At 45.6% G+C, this 14,485-nt stretch overlaps 1 protein-coding gene across 1 annotated transcript in view; it reads left to right on the forward strand.

Moving 5' to 3' along the window:
* MAP2K3 (mitogen-activated protein kinase kinase 3) overlaps positions 1-14,485 on the forward strand; it is a 51,869-nt gene that overhangs the window by 6,967 nt on the left and 30,417 nt on the right. The gene's annotated exons all lie outside the window — the stretch shown is intronic.

Below are 14,485 nucleotides of genomic sequence, written 5' to 3' on the forward strand. Positions count from 1 at the left end.
TTTAGACGTTGTTTAGGGCATGAACAGGGCTGTGCTGTCCCTGTCCATCATGCTGTTTACTGGAATGGCTGCCTTGTGTCTCTAGAGTGGAACCTTTTTTTTTTTTAAGGAGGCCAGGTTGTTGGCCTGTCGTTCAACCCCACTCTGGAGGACCAGTGGCCTGCTTCTTGTCTGGCTTGGGTGGTCCTTCCAGGAGTTAAAAACTCCTGCCAGCAGAGCTCTCAGGGTGATTGGAATGCATGAGCCTTCCAATTGCATCAAGGTGCCATCCCTGGGGAAGGAATCTGTTATGCTGACCATTAGATACTCCTATTCTCTTCCCACTATGTCAGGTCAGAAAACAGCTCCCCTTCCTCCCCATCACTGTCTTCCTTTGCATCCGGAGCATGCTAGACATGAAGGCCTGGTCTTCACTGCTAAAAACGTATTTTTTACTTCAGGGTAACTAGCGTGCATGAGCAAAGACAAGAAAGACCAGGCCTGTTAGTTTTTCCTCAAGGTAAACTCACTCAGGTCAACCCCAGGCAGGGGTATAGTGCTGACCTTGTACTGTGTCTTCACTGTGGTTTTTTACCTCAGGATAGCACCCATGGTAAAAACCGCAGCAGTGAAGACGAGCCCTAAAACAGTGCAGTCATACTACATGTCAAAACACATCCCTTTGAAGCCCTTGAGAAAGGCAAACATTCAGTACAATCTCGCTGCTTTGCATGCGGCTGCCTTCATAACGCTTTCTAAATGAGAAATATGAAAACATTTTTGATTCATAGGTTTTAAGGCACAAGATCACCTGGTCTCCCCTCCTGCATTGCCCAGGCTGGAATTCCTGCATCAAGCCCAGTGGTTTGTGGTTGAACTAGGGCATATCACATAGACACCTGATCTTGATTTTAAAGATTCCAGGTAATAATAGCTAGGTCTCTTATATAGCACTTCATCAGTAGGTCTCAATATTTATCCTTACAACACCCCATGAGGTATGGAAGTGCTATTTTCCCTATTTTTACAGGTGGGAAACTGAGGCTAAGTGACTTGCCCAATGTTACACAGGAAGTCTGTGGCGGAGCAGAGAATTGAACCTGAGTCTCCCATGTCCTAGGTCAGTGACCTAACCACTGGAACCTTCTTACCTGTCTAATAGAATTCAGTGATGGAGTTTAGACTCTTTTTAAAATTATCTTAATCCAAAACATTCCTTCCACCTCCAAAATTAAACACTGCAGACTCAAGGAGTTGTCTGATTTGTGCTGTCTCTACTCTGGGGTATGGCAGCAGCAGACTGGGGAGAAAATGACACCACTTTTCCCGCTCTCCCTCCCACCCCCTTATGGGATGGCGTCATGGCTCCACCTACAAGGAAATAAGGAGAAGAAACTCTGTCGATGATGTACAGCATAAAGGTGATTGCCCAGTTGGTGCCTGCTCTGTAGAAACTTCCAGAGTGAAACAAGATGATGTGGGGTGCATAAAATAACTGAATTAGTTAGACGCACTATAACCTCCCTTCTTCCCTCCAAGGGTTCATGTACACTAGACGTTTTAATTAATTGAGTGCCTTGATAACACCTTTTGTAGAGGTTAGTGTGTAGACGCTCCCCGAATATTTGTTCCGGGCCACATATCTTAAAGCTTTAACAAGTTTGCCAGTTAACTGGATGTATTTTACAATCATGTTCACTCCAGATTTAAAAAAGTCTAGTGTAGACCAACGGAAGCAGGATGGGGAGGAAACAAAACTTACCACAAAGTTACCTCATCCCCCCCCCCCCCCCCCAAAAAAAATTCTAATGCTGGAAAGGAGTAAACCTCCACAGTGCACAATACAAGTAATTTCCCAGAAGAGGTGGCTAACCATAGGCTGTGGTTTGGCACCAGTGTCTGCCAGAACTGAGTCCAGCTGCTGGTGCCAAGTTCCAGGAGTGCGATGTCACAGTTGTATGTTTCCAGCAATGCCATGGCTCTCCTTGCCCAAGGAGCTGCCAGGAGTAGAGAGAGGTTAAGGCAACTGGTGATGCACGTCCTTTTTGTATACAAGGCTAATGTACTCTTGTTCGTCACGTTGACTTTGAGGTTTTTGGCACCTTCCAGGGATATAAAAACAGTAACGCAACTTTTGATTTTTCAGGAGCTCTTTTTGGTACCAGCAGATCATGAGGATGAATATCTGATCGGGGTGGGGGGACAGGTTGATATTGAGTCCAGGACACTAGATTTGGGTAAAGCATCAGGTAAACGCTACTGCTCCTTTATTTTTGGGGGAGGTGGACACTGCGTGAGTGGCAGGCAGGTGAAGGTCTCTTAAGACTGGGAATTGAGCTACAGATATTGTATTTCCCCATTGGGATCCAACATAGCATCGTGGTATCTTAGTCTTGGGGTAGAGGAGTGAATTTGTAAGAGATTTTGCCTATAGCTTCCTTTCCATGGGCGCTAAGATGTGAGCGGATAAAATGCTCTGTGTGATTATACTGAGCCCTGGTCTACACTCTGTGTTCATACTGATTTGAACATATTTTGGGTAGGAGGTGATCTTTTTTTTAATAGTGATAAAGCTAAGGCAGTTCAATCCCCTAGTGTGGGCATAGCTATCCCGAGGGAAAGGTGCTTGTAGTCCAGTCAATTTATGAATAAGCTATGCCAGTATAAGCACTTATTTACTGGTATAACTGCAATCCCCACTCATTGATTTGTACTGCTTTAACTAGCTCTACTTCTGCACCAAAAAACCTGTGTAGACCAGCCCAGAGTAGCACATCCGGGGGCTCTTCTGGTCCAGTTGGAAGTCTCTGAAGTTTATTATAAAGGTGGTCAGGGCCTTGTGTGATTAGTAAATATAATGCAGAATGGCAATTCAACGTACGAACCAAAGGCTGGGGAGCTGATGTTATAAGGGGGAAATGTTCTTCTGCAAGAGCTGGCAGGTGGTCGTAATACGTTCGACAAACCATAAATGTGCTGGGTCAGGTAATTGCATGAGTCAGCTGTGGGGTTGTCTGGGAAATATCTGCGGGTCTGGACTAGCTGGCCCGATAAATATCCCTTCATGGTGCATGTGTATAAACACAGTCTTCCTAAGGACTTAATGGGGACGGCTGAAAAAGCAGTTTTCCTGCATGGGTCAAGAAAATGCATTTCGGCAGATTCTGCAACAGGTGCAACTGCCTGTCAGGGATGCGCTCTGGGCTCCCTTGCTGTGTCTGCTGATCGTATTTGTTCAAGAACAGAACGCCTGTATGTCCCCTACGCAGGCATTCGGCTGTCTGCATACCTCAGTGCAGTAAAGTAGGTATCTGCTCTTACCGTCCACATCTTGCCATGCAGGGTTTCTCTGCGGTCTTAAAGCTAGTGTGATTCTTCTGTCATTGAAGAGGAACTCTTCCATTTGGTTAAGTGGCTCCTTTGTCTTTTGGAGCTAGGTCTCTTCCCTGCAGCCATACTGGTTGTCCGATCTTGCGAGCGGAGTAGGCTCAGACTCGGGCAGTACTCGGATGGGAGACCTGCGGGGATCCAAGCAGGAGATGGTGTTGATCAAGGGCATTTCTTCTGAGCCGTTACGATACCACTGCCCTAGCATCCTGTGCTTCTGCAGGGAGCTGTGATGAAAGGCAACGAAAGTGTTTCTTACTACTTACTACTAAAGATGACGTGATTCTTTCCGCAAGAGACCAATATGCTAACCCCACAGTCTCTTGAAAAAGCACAGTCTGGCTAATTAAATTCCCCCTCCAGGCTGTGGTGGCGGTCAGTTCCTGTCCTGTAGTGCTGTTGCAAATTGCATTGCAGCAGTGGGTGAAGTGGTCATTATAAAATCCCTTGTCTACCTAGTGCTCAACTAATATTTGAAACTCTTTGAGATCCTTTGTAAGGTGTCCTAGAAATGCACAGCTGTGAGTGCTGCCTCCTCCACCCTGCCTCAGATGGCACAAATACAGCCCTTTGACTGCATCCAGAAAATCATTTCCAGTAGCAAAAGTTGCATCTTAATGACACTGTTTTTTAACATGTCCAAGTGTATTGGCTGGCATACTGGGTCTCCCTGGCCTTGCTAGAAGTAAAGCTGGCCCACCATTTCTACCCAGCATTGCCTGTTTAAATCAGACCCTGTCAGCAGGCTGTCCTTCCTGCACTTCCTGTTGACTCCCTTCCCTATTGGTTGACAAGCTCAGTGTTCACAGAAACCAAATAAAGCAACAGTATAAAAGAGGATGCAAGCTGCGGGGATGAGTTGTGTGTGTGGGTGGCGGTGCTGTGAATGGGATCCGTGCAGGCCTGACTGGAACAGCCTCTGCTGGAGTTTAGCTTGATCTCTCTGGCAGGGTTTGGATTTCTTAAAGCTTGGGGCCATGCTGCTATTCTGGTTGATGACCTCTCCCTGTGTTTTAATTACTTAGGTTTTAATTACTCGAGTATACTGTGCTCCATTAAGGGAGATTACCGGTCTCTGGCCTGCACGTTCCCTTCATTAACTCTTTATTACCTTTTCTCACTGGTTGATGGTCTCCAGCATTATTGAGGTGTAGAATGCCCCAGCCGGCTTTGAGCAAGTTTGCCGCTTACCTCTCAACATGCGTGGTGGAGAGGGGCAACTTTAGATCTGAGAGAACTGGAACTGCCAAGTCAATGCCTAGGGTGTTCCACTGAGAGCCAGGCATAGCACTGGTCTCTTTGCCCTCATGTTGCAGTAAAATCAGGCCCTTTCCCAATTGGTGCTTCTGTCACATATTTAGGGCCCTACCAAATTCACGGCCATGAAAAATGCATCACGGAATGTGAAATCTGGTCTTTTGTATGCTTTTACCCAGTTCTATACAAATTTCACGGGGAGACCAGCATTTTTGAAATTGGAGGGCCTAACCCAAAAGGAGGTTGCAGGGGGGTCACAAGGTTATTTTAGGGGGGTTACGGTATTGCCACCCTTACTTCTGGGCTGCATTCAGAGCTGAGTGGCTGGAGAGTGGTGGCTGTTAGCAGGGCACCCAGCTCTGAAGGCAGCATTCCGCCAGCAGCAGCGTAGAAGTAAGGGTGGCAATCCCATACCATGCCACCTTTATTACTGTGCTGCGGCCTTCAGAGCTGGGCGGCCCCGGAGAGCAGTGGCTTCTGACTGAGGGCCCAGGTCTGCAGGCAGCAGTGCAGAAGTAAGGGTGCAATACCATCCCACGCCATCCTTACTTCTGCGCTGCTGCTGGAGGTGGCTCTGCCTTCAGAGCTGGGCTCCCGGCCAGCAGCTGCCGCTCTCCAGCTGCCCAGCTCTGAAGGCAGCGCTGCTGCCGGTAGCAGCACAGAAGTAAGGGCAGCAGTACCACAACCCCCCTTACAATAACCTTGTGACCGCCCCGAACTCCTTTTTGGGTCAGGACCCCTACAATCACAGCACCATGAAATGTCAGATTTAAATCATGACATTTACAATTTTAAAAATCCTCTGACCGTGAATTTGGTAGGGCCCTACACATACTAAATAGATCTCAGCCACTGCCTTCTGTGAGCATCTGAAGTCTTGGGTCAGTAGTTGTAAACGTGGGCAGATGATTTGAGAATAAAGATGTTATGGCAGAAGGTGTCTTAATACAAGTACGGTAGAACCGCAGTGTTACGAACACCAGAATTACAAACTGACCAGTCAACCACACACCTCATTTGGAACAAGAAGTACACAATCAGGCAGCAGCAGAGACCAAAAAAAAGGCAAATCCAGTGCAGTACTGTTAAATGTAAACTTAAAAAATAAAGGAAAAGCAGCATTCTTCTTCTGCATAGTAAGTTTCAAAGTTGTATTGAGTCAATGTTCAGCTGTAAACTTTTGCAAGAACAACCATAACATTTTGTTCAGAGTTAGGAACAATCTCCATTCCCGAGGGGTTCATAACTGAGGTTCTACTGTAGGAGAAAGTTGTAAGTGAATTTTGTATGAATCCAAACTTTATTGGCCTCAACACATTCCTCATTTAGACACCCACCACATTCCTTCTCACACTGGTTGTCCCACTGCAACCAGGCAGTTGTCATGTGCATCTGACTCCTTTTTTTTTTGTATATGGAGCCCAAGTCGCCAGGAAAGTTTGCACTTGAGTTTTGGCTTCACAAGGAGTTTCTTGTGCAGTAATTGCGGGTTTTCCCACTTGGGATTTTACACGTGGCTTCCCCTCAGTGCGCTCTGCCTGTAACAATTGCATGGAAGAAAGCCAACATGTTTTTCCCTTTTAATCTTTAAAACTTTGACTTCTGTACATTCCATTCTACTCCACTTTCACATTCCTCCCTGCAGAATGGCCCCCCGTGGCACTGCTAATTCTGGGCTTCCTTCATAAGGGAGGCTTTTTTAAAGAATGCCTCATGTAGGGACTGCCTAGGGCTTCCCAGTGGTTGTAGGCTGCAGCCGAGAAAGCTGTGTTGACTCACAGCCTGCTAGACCTTGACCCAGGATATGAGCTGACATGTTGGGACTAGTCTGTCTGCCTGGCAAAAGCTATTTCCACAGAGCAGAGTGATAGCTGTTTCGATGGGATTTTACACAAAAACACCTGCAAAGCTTATAGCTTATTTTCACTTCACTTTTTGGGAAACTCTCTGTGCAATTAAAATAAATTGATTTGAGAGACGGAAGTGATAGGTGCAGAAAATCATGACACTGACACAGTGAATTGCGTTGCTGTCTGTCCTCTTCCCCTATTTAGGATAACCTAGCGTGACCTGGCTTTGCAGCGCAGGCTGTGATGTTGGCATTTGGAAATGTGCTGTTTGAGGGCTGACGTATCTTTTCACTGACATGCACTTAGACCCTGATTCACCAAGGAATTGAAGCATGTGTCCACCTTCAAGCACGTGAGCAGCGCCATTGACTTTGATGAGACTACTGCTGTCCTTAAAGTCAAGCCTGTGTCTAAGTACCTTGCTGAAGTGAGGACTTGTTGTCTTAATTCTTGTTGCCGCGTTGCTGGTGGGGTACATGGGCCAAGCTGATCACCTACCTCTTTCATTATGACCTGGTAGCATTACTTGTCAGTGGTTAGAATTAATGCCCGTAACCTGGCAGTTGTTGAATGCAGAGCTTTGCATGTGAGAATCGAGATGCCGATATCCTAAGGTGAAGGTCAGTGGCTGCTTATGGAGACCTGGACCAAAACAACAGATTATTTTGGTGCTGTTTCCAGGTCCCCAAAGCTTTTTTTTTTTCTTTTCTGCACCCCCACTATCTCCTCAATGATATGGGAATCCTCCAAACTCCGACTGCACCCAGCTGATAGGGGATAGAGAAATCCTTGAAAGGTTTGTGGGGAACTTGGAGGCTAAGCAGGAATTAAAACTAACTCTTTTTTTCTCCATTATGCATAGAGCCAAATAGAGCTTAGTGTACGAGACTTGACAGAGCCTATTAAAGTATCTGTGCTTAAAGCTAATTGGAATATAATGGGGACAGGAAATTTAGTCACGGTTGGTTTGCTGTGGGAATGGAGGAGCTAGAACTACTAGTCTAAATGAGGAGGGAGTTATACAAGATATTGTCCGTTATAAATTTAAAGAGAAATGTAATGCTGCATTGGTCTATCGTCTTCAGTGGACTGTCAGTTTAGCATCCCAGTTTGATTTCTTTTACTCTATAATATATAATCAAAGCCTCCCCCTGGATTGAAATGATGATGCAGCCAGGTGCAAATGAATATAGTTTCTCCTCTGAAGATATACTTAACTTGGGGTTATGTCCAAATAAAAGTAGCAGCGATTCGTTTGGTAGATCGTCACTGGAAGCCGGAAAAAATCTCTGTACCACTGTTAACTAAAAGACTTTCACTTGTGGTGAGCTCTGTCCAGCTTGTGTTTCTTCTCAGCCTCTCCTGGTTGGAGAAGGTTGCCTTAGTGAGAACAGAATCAGACAACTGATCGTACAAGTGACACCTCCCTGAAGCTTTGGAGTTTCATGCACAAATATACTTGTTGCTTCTGACAAGCTTTCTTTTACTGCGGGACCCATATGCCTGTGAGAGTGAGCTGGACTCACGGATCCCAAGGGGCGTTTGCAAAGCCAGTGGTTAGATAAACAAACCAAGACGTGTAAACTGTGTGTTTGAGCTGGAGTGCTGAGAAGCAATAACCACAGAGCCCAGTGACGCCACAGTTATGACCCCAGAGGGGGAAACTTCCCTCTAAATGCTCCACGCAGCTGCCTGCCTTATTCTTAGACTGGAAATTGCTTTTTCTGAAGAAGGGCCTGACTGTGGTCTCTGGGCCAGACAGAACACCTGTGTTTGTTTTCACGATGCCTCTGACCTGCGTTCAGGGAACACAGCTGCAGATGGGAAAAGTTTGCTTATTTTTCACCCAGCTTCATTTGCTACAGCAGGTGTCCAGTCATCTTTAAACTTGCAGCAAAGATGAAAATCCCTCTCTGGAAGGATTCAAGATATAAATGAGCTAACGGCTTTTCGGACTCTCCATGGCAAGCACCTCTGTGCTTATGTATTTGGTGCGAGGCAGGGAGAGAGAGGATGCATAGAACTTGCTTTTCTCTTAGCCTCGCTTGCCTTCGCTTAACAATTAAGACGCATTTGGGCTGGGATTGCTTTCCAGATCTTTGTCTTGTGGCTGCATGCCAGCCCCCTTTCTGCCTCCCTCCCCACAAGTGTGCACGCAGCTGGGTCAGTGGAGCCTGTCTTTCGGTCCCAAGTCTCATAATTCTGAGAATCTTTTACTCTTTAGGGTTAGCTGTTCGGAGCAAGTGTGCAGACTAGAGGTTGCCTGAGGATAACGAGTCTACCAGCTGGGGCTCTGTATTGCCTGACTAGACCTTGCACTACGGCGCTGAGGGGTTGGGTTCTGGAGTCAGCCGCTTCAGCAAGGGGGCACGCTTACCCATGGATGGGTCTGCATAGGAAGATGCTTAACTAGGTCTATGTGCAAGGTTCAAGCAGGGGGACTGTGTCCCGCTGGATGGGGAGCCGTATGAATAGGAGAGGTAGGCAGGTGGTTTAGTGCTGTGTGCCGCTGTAGAGCGGTCACCGACGTCCGCTTGAGTCTGAGTCAGAGCACTTCTGTTTGTGGGAGGAAGCGTAGCCAACGCTGCTGCTCTGAACAGGCTCTTTGGGAAAGGGATCTCCTGCGAGTGCCTTCCTCTCAAGGACAGAGAACTAACTTGAAAATCCGGCCACGGAAAAAGGGCATTGATGGAAGGAGTCATCGAAAGAGCTGAGGATGCGGATGTGCGGGGCCGGTCGCGCCGCGAGCTGTGCTTGGCCCTCTGCCTTGAGCCTTGGTGCACCTGAGACATTATCTGGTCATCTTATTGAGCATTCATATGAGCCGTTGTTGCACATTCTTAGCACGTATATAGCAATGTTGCATATTTAAGGCATTGTACAAACACCAGCTAGCGGTTCCTCATTTCACCTCCTCCTAGAGGGGTGATCCGTCTTCATTATAAATGAGAAGCTTCCTCACCGCTCTGGAGGTCTGATCCTAGTGGTATGATCACAGCCATGTGTAGGCCGTAGCCCTGCAGCTGCAGAACCAGCCCTGTGCTTGAGAATCTCGTCTTGCATTTAAAAAACAAACAAAACCGCAACCTCTTTTTCCCAGCGCTTGTGGTTGTGCAGGTAACCTGAACACCGTGAGACTGTAGCCAGTGCAGTGGTGTCTACCTGGAAGTGCAGATGGACCAAACCAGTAGCTCAGACAGGTGTTATCTGCTCCATGAATCTTGATGGGGGGGATTAACTCTGAGACCTGAAGCGGGCAATTTAAATGTCAATATTGTGAACTACTTTGCTGCTGGTCACATTCAGCGGGAGCAGCAGCTGATGTGCTTCTCCCACAAATCCGGTGCTGCTTCCAGGTCCCCAAAGCTCCAGCTACATCTGCCGAAGTCCCCAGGTTTCCCCTGACTTCCAGCCCCTGCGTTGCAGTCAGGCATCGTCAGTGCAGTGATCTGTTGTATTGAAAACCGGCAATGTGGGCACGGCATAGCATTGATTTTAATATCCAAATAACTAACCCAGAGGTGACTGTATTTTCATATTGGATTAATTTGAAAGCCTGCATATAAATAGAGCTGCTGCAGAACTTCTAGTCCGCCACACCAGCGTGCAGCCGAATCCATGGGCCTTGCGGTGGGATTGAGGTGCAGGTGCAGCTTGCCAGAGCACATGAGACTTCGACTGTGACACATGGATTGTTGGATGTCCTTTGCATAGGGCACGCTCAGACCCTAGGGGGCATCAGTGTTGCATATGTACAGAGGAAACGGTAGCTGCCTTACAGTCTGTGCGCAAAGTGCATATTACTGTAGACTGGTAGAAGCCCAGCACAGTACAGCATCTTGTAACACTGGGGATTGTCTGTTGCTGGGAATAGACTGTTCTCTCTGGTTATTTGGCTGTAGGGAGGCACAGATATGTCTGCTAAGAGGAATGTTACTGCATCAAGCTATAACACTGCATTTTTATTGTAAGACAGAGAAACGTTAAGAGGTTCTATTAAAACCACACCCCTTTCCATAACTAGAGCAATTTTGGGGGGCTGGATTATGGTCCTTTCTATGAAACCTTTCTGTGCAGTTCTTGAATGCAGCCAACTCGGTGTAGATATAGACATGGAAGCTGAATTTTCTGTTGTGCAGTCTCTAAGTGACCATGACATTTCCCAAGTGGAACTTCCATAGTATTTTAATTGCAAGGTCTGTTTCCCCTCAAGAGTTTAAGGAGTCTGTATGGCGTTGGTTTCTTCTCTTGCTCAGCTCCGCTTGGCTGTTTAACCCTTCCCCCGCCCCCGGCCTCCTATATAATCAATTCCTACTTCTATTGTGATAGCACCTAGCAGCTCCAGTCTTAGACTCCACTGTGCTAGCCCCTGGAGACACACAGAACAAAAACAGTGTCCCTGTCAGTTTAGTCTAAAAATTCCTGATTTAGTCTAAAAAAAAATGCAGATTTGGGTCGACCAAAAGATTTCATGAATCTCTCTGTCAAATTTGCCAAATTATTCCACTTGAAAACGGGACATTTTGACATTTCTGAAACAAAGCTTTTTATTTTTTTTAAATAAAATAATTAATATTCCAAACAAAAAGTTGTTTAAAATAATAATAAAAAAAGACCCAACAGCCCTTCCCCCCCCATTAGTTGGGGGGGGGGGAAGGGGGAATGTTTTGGGTTGAAATAAATGTTTAGATCCTAGAATATCAGGGTTGGAAGGGACCTCAAAAGGTCATCTAGTCCAACCCCCTGCTCAAAGCAGGACCAATTTCCAGACAGATTTTTACCCCAGTTCCCTAAATGGCCCCCTCAAGGATTGAACTCACAACCCTGGGTTTAGCAGACCAATGCTCAAACCACTGAGCTATCCCTCCCCCTCCAAGCTAATTATTTTTAACTTTTTGCTTAGTGAACTGAAATATTGGTTATTTGCACAGCTCCTGTTGGCAGATCTGTGTAGCATTGCCTTATGTTTCTTATTTTAAGGGACTCTTAATCCTTTTCCCTCCCAAACATTTAAGAGGTAGGAAAGGGACCGTTCTTACCCTGCTAAAGTTGTTGGTGTTAAGGGGCCAGCTATTACTAGTCTTTCTGATTTCTTTCAAAAGCCCCTGCATCTTCCATGCATTTCTTCAGTTATCCTTGATTAGGTATTAACCCTGACTCAGTATTTCCATAAGCATATTTGTTTGCGACCGTTTAGAGGGGAAGGGTGGTGGAACAGGCCTTTGTTGGGAGGGCTGTTTTAGATCACTGCTGTGTTTAGGGTGTGCTCTTCCACTTACTGAGGATTGCGGATGTACAGGAGATAGCATGGACTCTGAAAGCTGAGAAGACTGCAGTGTTGCCTACTGGTTAGAGCAGATCGAGTCAGGACCCCTGCTTTGTATTCCCAGCTCTCCATGGACTCAGTTGGGCAAGTCCTTTTAACCCACCCGTGCCACAGTTTACCCATCTGAGAAATGGCGAATAACTTACCCACTACATGGGGCTGTCGTGTGGCTAAATTAATGTTAGTAAAACACTTACAATGCCTTTTGTTCAAGAGTCTAACTGCCCAGTACTAAATGTTGGATGATGCATGTCAAGTTACTTTGCATCCTTTGTGGTGCAGGAGTCTGCGGAGCATTCAAACCTTTGGACTGGGAGCTTGTGTCAATAATATCAGTCTCACTAACTTAAACATTGACTGAGACTCTTTTCAAGTTCCTCACATCCACTAAGGTTGACATTTTCACAGCTTCGGGAATGAGACACGAGAAGGTAGATTTGGAGTTTGTTCATTGTCTCATCACACAAAAACAAGGGGACATTCAATGAAATTGAAAGTGTTAAATTCAAAACTGATGAAAGGAAACGCTTTTTCACACCAAGTGTAAATAGACGGTGGAACTCCTTGCCACAGGAAGTTGTTGAGGCCAAGAATTTAATAAGATTAAAAGATGAATGGGATGTTTATATGGATAACAAGAACAGCCAGAGCTATAATAGTTATTGCTAAAAAATGGAGAAGGGATACTACACCCCATGCTTCAGGGGCTTACGTCAATCTCCATGTTAAAGATCAGGATGAGACCAAGTATGAGCAGCAGATTATAAGAACATAAGAACGACCGTACCGGGTCAGACCAAAGGTTCATCTAGCCCAGTATCCTGTCTACCGACAGTGGCCAATGTCAGGTGCCCCAGAGGGAGTGGACCTAAGAGGCAATGATCAAGTGATCTCTCTCCTGCCATCCATCTCCATCCTCTGACAAACAGACGCTAGGGACACCATTCCTTACCCATCCTGGCTAATTAATGGACTTTACCCCCATGAATTTATCCAGTTCTCTCTTAAACACTGTTATAGTCCTAGCCTTCACAACCTCCTCAGGTAAGGAGTTCCACAAGTTGTGTGCTGCGTGGTGAAGAAGACCTTCCTTTTATTTGTTTTAAACCTGCTGCCTATTAATTTCATTTGGTGACCCCTAGTTCTTGTATTATGGGAATAAGTAAATAACTTTTCCTTATCCACTTTCTCCACATCACTCATGATTTTATATACCTCTATCATATCCCCCCTTAGTCTCCTCTTTTCCAAGCTGAAGAGTCCTAGCCTCTTTAATCTCTCCTCATATGGGACCCGTTCCAAACCCCTAATCATTTTAGTTGTCCTTTTCTGACCCTTTTCTAGTGCCAGTATATCTTTTTTTTGAGATGAGGAGACCACATCTGTACACAGCATTCAAGATGTGGGCGTACCATCGATTTATATAAGGGCAATAAGATATTCTCAGTCTTCTTCTCTATCCCCTTTTTAATGATTCCTAACATCCTGTTTGCTTTTTTGACCGCCTCTGCACACTGCGTGGACATCTTCAGAGAACTATCCACGATGACGCCAAGATTTTTTTCCTGACTTCTTGTAGCTAACATAGCCCCCATCATATTGTATGTATAGTTGGGGTTATTTTTTCCAATGTGCATTACTTTACATTTATTCACATTAAATTTCATTTGCCATTTTGCCCAATCACTTAGTTTTATGAGATCTTTTTGAAGTTCGTTACAGTCTGCTTTGGTCTTAACTATCTTGAGCAGTTTAGTATCCTATTATCCCACATCTTCCTCTTGAATCATCCAGTGCTGAATGAGCTCAAAGATGAGACTGGATTAGATGGATCTCTGGTCTCATCCTGTTTGGCAGTTCCTGTTTTAAGAAACTTTGAAAATCTCAGCAGAATCTATAGCCTGGGGGTGTAAATTCTCCCCCCTCCCCCCCCAAGAAAACATCCTCGACTGTCCTTCTGGGCCATGTTATTAACACTACTTAAAATTAGAGCAGCCTTGTTAAGTATGTACAGTTATCTCCATCTCTGACCTTTCTTCCTTCCAGTGCACATGGTCCAGCGTGGCCTACACAATGAGTGAATATTTCATGAGTGAATCAGGCACGTGTTTCTATTATTAGTTTAAGGTAAAGAAGGAACTTGATGCAATATCTTTCCCAGGGTGACTCGTGATGGAAACAAATAAAAGCATGTGCCTATTAAAGCTTGAAGCTGAAGCGTAAGTACAAAAGCAGGCTTTGGTTGGCCTGATTTGAGGGATGGGAGAGGATAAACATGCTTTGGACCCTATTTTTTTAACCTACACTTGTGCAAAAATATTGAGATTTCCCCTGCAGCCTCCAACTCTTTATTTACAAGTACGGACCATACAGTGATTTTTATTTCTGAGATGCCACCACGGCTGCCGTCCTGGAATGGCTGTCAGCCTGGTATTGTAATGGAACAATGTTTGCACTATTTGTTGTGGTAATAGTTGTCAGAAGCACAGCAATTGGATGTCACCTGCTCTATAAATAAATACAAGCATCTTTCTTCTCCTTGCACTCAGGGCACAGACACCCGGACCATAAGCCATGGTCTTGATGTTTGCTTTCTACTGCATGACTTGGTGCGCCTTCATCTTATCCGCTTTAAACAAGCCTTTTGTTTTTCCCCCCACCGCAGAGTTATTGTCATGGCATTCAG

The sequence above is a fragment of the Trachemys scripta genome, chromosome 10 (assembly GCF_013100865.1).
Source record: "Trachemys scripta elegans isolate TJP31775 chromosome 10, CAS_Tse_1.0, whole genome shotgun sequence".
NCBI classification, from domain to species: Eukaryota; Metazoa; Chordata; order Testudines; family Emydidae; genus Trachemys; species Trachemys scripta.